Source organism: Chrysochloris asiatica, unplaced genomic scaffold (genome assembly GCF_000296735.1).
Source record: "Chrysochloris asiatica unplaced genomic scaffold, ChrAsi1.0 scaffold00010, whole genome shotgun sequence".
Taxonomy (NCBI): Eukaryota; Metazoa; Chordata; class Mammalia; order Afrosoricida; family Chrysochloridae; genus Chrysochloris; species Chrysochloris asiatica.
In genome coordinates, this window is record NW_006408528.1 from 31,736,855 (window position 1) to 31,744,093 (window position 7,239).

Sequence of the window (7,239 nt, forward strand, 5' to 3'; positions counted from 1 at the left end):
ATAAAAGTTACATTTATACAATGCTGTAGTCTATTAATTGTGTGAACTTATTATTAAAAGATATGATCTGTCATACAAATTACCAAAACGCTAAACAAAGAAACAAAGTGAACACATGTTCTTAGAAAAATGGTACTGGTGGATGTGCTTGATGCAGGATTGCCACAAATCTTTGGTTTGTAAAAATCTTGTATTTGCAAAGCAAATAAAGTGAAGCACAATAAAAGGAGGTATGCCTTTGTCTCTCTCAAACTGGCTTTAGGCACCATGGATTTAGGAAATAAGCTAAGAAAATTGACCTCCCAGTTTTCAGCTAATCAGTGCTGGTGGTGCAGCAGTGAAGCACTTGACAGCTAACTGAAAGGTTGGTGGATTGAACCCAGTCAGTTGGCCCATGGGAGGAAGCCCTGGTAATCTGATTTAGTAAAGATTGTTGTTGTTGTTATTGTTATGTGCCGTGGAGTCGATTACAACCTAAAAATTATACTGGGCAACTCTCTTCCAGAATATAGGGTCACTATGAGTTGGAATTGACTCAACAGCATCAGGAAAAAAGCGGTTAGCTGATGCTTTTCTGTTATCCAATATAGAAACTATTTCTATCATTTTAAGGAGTATTCATTAATATAACATGCTCAGTTGTAAATTGTAACATTCATGATTGTAGGTGAAAGAATACAAAGATAAACTATTTCAAAAAGCAGCAGCAATTTGTCATAACACACCAAAAAAAGAAAAAGAAAGAAAAATGGCTCAAAGTTGGATGAGTAGAAATTGAATGTATCACATTTAGGGTTATTTTAAACGCTATCAGAATTTTAGATGTTTGAACTCAAGTCTCCCTGGAGATTATGTTTTTAACCCACTAATTTCTGAGCCTGAATAAGGAAGACCATAGAAGAAGTAATGCATTTGAGTTATGGTGTTGGAGAAGAATATTAAAGGTACCATGGACTGCCAGAAGAACAAAGAATTCTGTATTGGAAGAAGTACAGCCAGAATGTTCCTTAGAACCCAAGATGGCCAGACTTCGTCTCTCATACTTCAGATATATTATCAGTAGGGACCAGTCCCTTGAGAAGGACATCATGCTTGGTAAAGGGAAAAAGAGGAAGGCCCCCAATGAGATGCATTGGCACGGTGACAGCAGCAATGAGCTCAAGCGTAGCAGCAATTGTGAGGATGGCACAGGACTGGGTTGGTGTGGGTTGGAACTGACCTGATGGCACCTAACAACAAGAAGCTCTGAGCTACTTATCCATGATTGAACCAACTCACAGCTCACTTTTCTCAGGTTTAACTTTTCACACTTGGCCCTTATTACCAGCATACCTACGTGCATCCATCTAGTACTTTCTTAAAAGCAGACACAGGAAGATGGTTCAGGTTTGGAATTGAAATTTTAGCCATAAACACCTGACAGTGTAGAGAAACCGTTTAAGAAACTAAGTAATGTTAAAGCAAAATGAAATGGTCTTCTTATTGGTATTCATGCTTAGGTTATGTAAGTATGAGTAACTTTATAGTGTGTGTGTGTGTGTGTGTGTGTGTGTGTGTGTGTGTGTGCATTGATCGGGTGTAGAAATTCTCAGAACACCCTGATATTTCATTATTTTTGCTCTTACCTTTTGGAATAAAAAATAAGGTGCTGATTTTGTATTAGCGTTGAATTTCTAAGAAACAGATGCAGAAGGGGAAACAGTTCCGACTAGTTTGAAATTTTTATTTTATTTCCTTGGAAGCTAGTTTTACGGCAACCTTTTAAGGGCTCAATTCTTTACATGGGCTTTGGTGGTGGTTGTGGGGCAGCACCTGCTGGTCTAAATCGGGGTGGGGGTGTTCGGTCCTTCCGAGCTTCAAGAGAGCGGTTCCTAACCACCTTGCTGTGAATGGCGCAGCTCACACTGTAATGCAGTTTCCCATACAGCTTGGGAAGCACGTATGCATCAAAGACACTCACTTCAGAAATATCCCTGACGGCTGCGGCCTCTACTATGTTTCGAATTACGAACTTCTTAATGGCCTTGTCTTTGAGCACGCAGTGGGCACAGTTCGTGCAACGAATAGGCTGCACATGGCCGCGGCCTTTTTTGGCACAACCGTCGTTGTTCCCCCATTTCTTTGTCATCTTGGAAGCGAGCACCCGAGAGAAAGCCTGACTAGTTCTTAATGTAAACTATTTCTCATTCTTAAAAGAAACATATTTTTTAAATCAATGTACTGAATAAATGAAAATAATTAAAATGTAATACCATCTGCAGTGCTATATTCTCTTAATTTCCAAAGTGAAGAAAAACAGGCATAGTAATTGCAAAAAAAAAGGACAATTCAACAAAACTGAAACCATATCTAGTGTATGGAGAATAAAAATAAAGGATATGGGTTTAGATTAGATGCAATTATTTTTATTCCCATAATAGCTATGTGCCATAAAAATGTGCTTAGATAACTAAAAACATATATCCACAGATACAGCATATTTGTAATAGAAACTCTCAAGTAGTAATTAAAGTTAAATTCATTAAAAAATAATTATAGTAAGTACTCTGAGGGTTTAAAATTAGGTGAGATTTAATTTTCTCATGGATTGTTAAACAGAGAAAGTATGACTAAGAAAAGGATATGTATATTATGTAAGTTTATGCTTCAAAGCAACTGAACAGAAATGGTCATTGAAATTACATGTCTCTTAATGATAATAATGTTCAGAATAATGTCTACTATAATTTTATAAAAAGCAAGCTAGTTAAAACTAGGAAGGAATGATGACTCATTTATTTGGTTATTCTTTTGCATTTTTTGGTAAGTTTTTATTGTGAATTGAGTGAAAGTTTACAGGGCAGATCATCAATTTTACAGTCAACAAATCAAAAACTTTGTTACATTACAATGATTATAATCCCTTCCGTGTACTATCAGTTAACACTATTTCTCTCTATTCATTTTAGCTCTCTCTCTCTCTCTTTTTTTTTTTTTTAAACACACAGGCATAAATAATAATTTACACCACCAAAGGGCACATTCTGCAAGTCTGCCTCCTAGCTGCCAGCTCTCAGTCCCTCTCTTTCCATGAATCTAGAGTCCTCAGCTGCTCCCTCTCTCTGTGTCCCCATTTCTGCCTCCATCTCTGGTCTCGCTGCTTCTCTGGATAGGGTCCCACATTCCACTTGTGCTCTTCTCCCTTGATGGTCCTAGGGTCCTCTGTTGCATTTTGTTTTATTTTTGAAAAGCATTGCACATCAGTGTTTTTTTTTTTAGAACAATAGATGACCTATCCATGTCCACTCCATACTTACATTCCCATAAAATTAGGGGTGGTAGCAAGGACACAAAACTGACACACCAAAAATAGAACTCTGAGAATAAAAAACTAAAGCAGTTCCAAAATTCTTCATTTTTGCTGGAATGGGCTTGTTGCTGTTGAGACAGTTCCCTTCATCTTAGCCTTTTATTGCTTTTATATCTGAAGATTTTCAGATTACCCACTCAAAAACCTTTCAATCTTGGATTTTCTAAATCTAGGTCTTTTTTTCCCCTCCCTTATACTCAACAACATGAGTGTGGATCTAGCTTCTACCTCAAGCCTGCCTGAAACTTGTGATTCCAGGGACTCTTCACTAATATTTACAATTTGGAGAGCTGAAGAAAACTTTACATCCTTGCAAATGTCATCTGCTGAGGCACTCTACTCAGAGACTAATCCGCTTATTTCTGATAGTCCTGATTCCTCCAGCAGTCCCAAAGTAAACCTGCTCACTTATATAGAGAAGAAGAGCACAGTGAAGAAGGAAGGTAAAGGCCAGGGCATGAAACGCTGGGTCAGAGCTGTGTTCTCTCAGACGCAGCCGTGCTTTCTCAAAGACAGATTTCGGAAACCGAGAGACCACAGCCTCCAGCGAATGCAATAACTTTCTGAAGTCCTGAACCTTAGCTTAAAACAAGTTAAGACCTGGTTCAGAACCAGAGAATGAAATGTAAGTGATGCCACAAAAACACCAAAAGGCCAAATAGTAGCCATGGTGTGGCTCAGGTCTCTACGCCTATAGAATACCCAGACTTCTATGCTTCCTATCACCAGGGATGATTTCCTTCTGGATACCTTCTAATGTGGAGCAACCAGAGCTGGTAAGCCAGGCGTGTTGCAACCAGACCTAGAACAGCCAAACCTGGAGCAACTAGATCTGAAGCAGAAGCCAAGCTTTGTGCATCTAGCCTGGAATAACCAATCCTGGGACAATCAGGCCTGGAGCAACTAGTTTTAGAACTAAGGAGAAGAATTCGCACTGCCCCAGTTCCAGTGAAATTCTGCAAGTGGTCTGGAAGCCTCAAAGCCATAGATTTATTCCTAAAAGACTCCATGAAAATACAACCTGAAGATGTGTGAAGAGGGCAAATAATTTCATGTGTCTCTGGGTAGTGGCTACATTATTTCCTTTCTTATAAGACTTCTTGTTTTTGAGCTATATATCTCTGCCTTGATATCCTGGTTTTCATTGTGCTTATTATATAGATTGGAGAGGGGGCAGTGTGATCAGCATTTAATCAGAGGTTCCTATAATAGCCTCCTGACGGATTTCTTTGCTTGCTCTGCACAGTGTGATAAAGACTGTCTCTGGTGATAGATAACTATATATAACATGACATCTTGTATATCTTTAGGCTCTAGCTTCAAAAATAGAAAGTAAAAGTGCAAAGATGGAGGATTATTTGTATTTTATAGGATTTGGGAGGCTGATTAATAGACAATTTAGAGTGAAGGGTCAGGCTTATAAAGTAGATTCAATGATTTCCTCCATCCGTCTGCTTTGGTTAAATTGTTCCTTATGTGAATATTTGTAGAAAGATATTTCTTTGTTTTATATTTTACTCCATTATAGTAATAATAGTACCAGTATAGCTGGCTGATTTATAAATATTAGTTCAAGTAAATAAAATAATACCCATTTTATTAAAAAAAAAAAAAGCTAAAGCAGTTTTAAATTATGGAGACCGGTATTGACTTTACTGTTTGTGAGTATTCCAAATTTAAAGATACAATTGTATAATAATAATTCTGTTGTTGTTCTTGTTGTGTGCTGTCAAGTTGGTTACTACTCACTGCGACCCTGTATAATGTTTCCGTGGGTTTGAACTGCTGGCCTTGCAGTTAGCAGTTTTGTGCTCAGTCTACAGTACTACACTAGGTCTCTGTATAACACTGTTATTGTTGGTAAGTGCCCTCAAGTTGGTTCTGACTCATAGCTATCCTGTAAAGGGTTTCTGAGGAGGAACTGGTAGGTTTGAACCGCCTTGCAGTTAGCAGTCCAGTGCTTATCCTACAGTACCACACCATAGTGCTAGACAGCCTGTATTAGATTACTTTTTGAAAGGAGGCATAGAAAAGCCATTATCCTCTCACTGACTCATCTAGATCTGTGAGTGCAAATCTAAGAAGAGATATATGAGGGTAAGTTAAAAATTTATTGCTACAAAATCATAGAAACCTTTATTAAACAACAAACTATCAAAATGTGAAGCTCTTGTTTTTCAATATATCCTCCATCTCGATCTATAAATTTCGGAAGGCAGTATTTCCATCTTTCTAGCCTTTCCCTGAGGAATTCTGTAGTCTTTGATGTACTCCACCTCGAAACAGTTCTATGGGCATTCTCGAAGGACTGAAATCATGGTCCTTTGAAATGTTCTTTGAGATTTGGGAACAAAAAGAAGCTTGAAGAAGCAACATCAGGGACTTAGGGTGACCAGAGTAAGCTTTCCTACTGAAATGCTCATAGGAGAGTTCTTGCTACCCTCGAAGGACAAAAAGGGGCATTACTTTGATGGAAACAAACATTTTCTTTTCACAACTTTCCTGTCTTTTTGTCCTCACCAATGCAGCTTTCAGTTTTCTTGAAACCTCTTCCTAATAAGCTTCGATGATCATCCTGTACTTGGAGAAAATGTACCAAGATTATCCCTTTGTGTTCCTAAAACCCATACACCATGGCCTGCTAAACTGACCTCTCAACTGTGAATGTAGCTGGCTCAGCAGATCCCCAGGAATCTGTTTTGATTGAACCTTGCTTTCTGTATCCTATTGGTAAACCCAAAACTCTTCCCTCATACAATGTTCTTCATGTTCATTACTTTCGATATTCCTTAAAAGACTGACAGAAAGATGGCACTTTGAACTAGCTGGTCTTCATACAAAGCTTTTGGCACCTAGAGACAAAAGCTTGATGAGACCAAATGTTTACTTAAAATAGAAAATATCAAACCATTTAAGATCTCAATTTAAGTAGGTATGACATCAATGATAAATATTTAGTTTTCTACTAGCTTCTGGACTTCAATCATAGTTTCTTTATTCATCCCAGTTGATAACCTTTCTGTCTTGGCTCATCTTTAAGCTTTAACCTACTTTCCCTAAAATGCATGATCTAAGAACTGTTGTCTTGAGTGGGACAGCATTGCTGTTAACTTGTTACAAAGCTTTAATGACTTGGGAAGATATCCACTTGACTTTTTTTATTGTTAAAAATTTGATGTTAGCTCTAACCTCAAGATCATTTTTTCCCATTGCACAAAATTATCCTTTTTGAAGGCACAGTAACGAGATTAAGACAAGTGCATTACTGAGAGAATTTGTAGCAATATACTGGTCACAGAAACATGTTTAAACATGTTTTGTTTGGAATAAGCAGGCATATGTATGAGTCTGAACCTTAGTACTAATACTTTTTGACTACCATAGTTCATAATTCTACCAGAGTTCTGAACAGACATGAATAAAGATTGCAAAATGATCTGTGAGGAAAAGTCAAAGCAAATGTAATTGTAAAACATAAAAAGTAGGGGCAATTTAATAATTCCCTTCAAGTACATTGGAGGCTTTTCAACAGATTACTGACCAGCTGTTCTTATTCTTCCTTGAAATCATAAATTGGAAGCGGTCAAAATAGTAGTTTAACAGATTTAGATTTTAAAAGTTATGAGGACAGCTGAAAAGGAACCATGGGATGGTCCAGGAGACTGCCCATTTACTGAAATACCTATAAGTCTTATTTTATGTGTATGCAAAGGTACACTTGTTAAGTGCCTTCAACTTGGTTCCAACTCATAGCAACCCTGTATAGGATTTTCAAGGAGCAACTGCAGTCCAATGCATTATTCTGTATCTCCAATCAGGAAAGATATGGACCAGATTTGTAATCTTTCATTGTACTTAATCTGTTCAATGAAAGACTGAAGATGTCAGTT

General features: G+C 37.6%; 1 protein-coding gene and 1 pseudogene across 1 annotated transcript in view; one reads left to right on the forward strand and one right to left on the reverse strand.

Moving 5' to 3' along the window:
• Positions 1-7,239, forward strand: part of MAGI2 (membrane associated guanylate kinase, WW and PDZ domain containing 2) — a 1,931,490-nt gene that overhangs the window by 303,201 nt on the left and 1,621,050 nt on the right. The window lies entirely within an intron of this gene.
• On the reverse strand, positions 1,778-2,128 carry LOC102816401 (annotated as a pseudogene).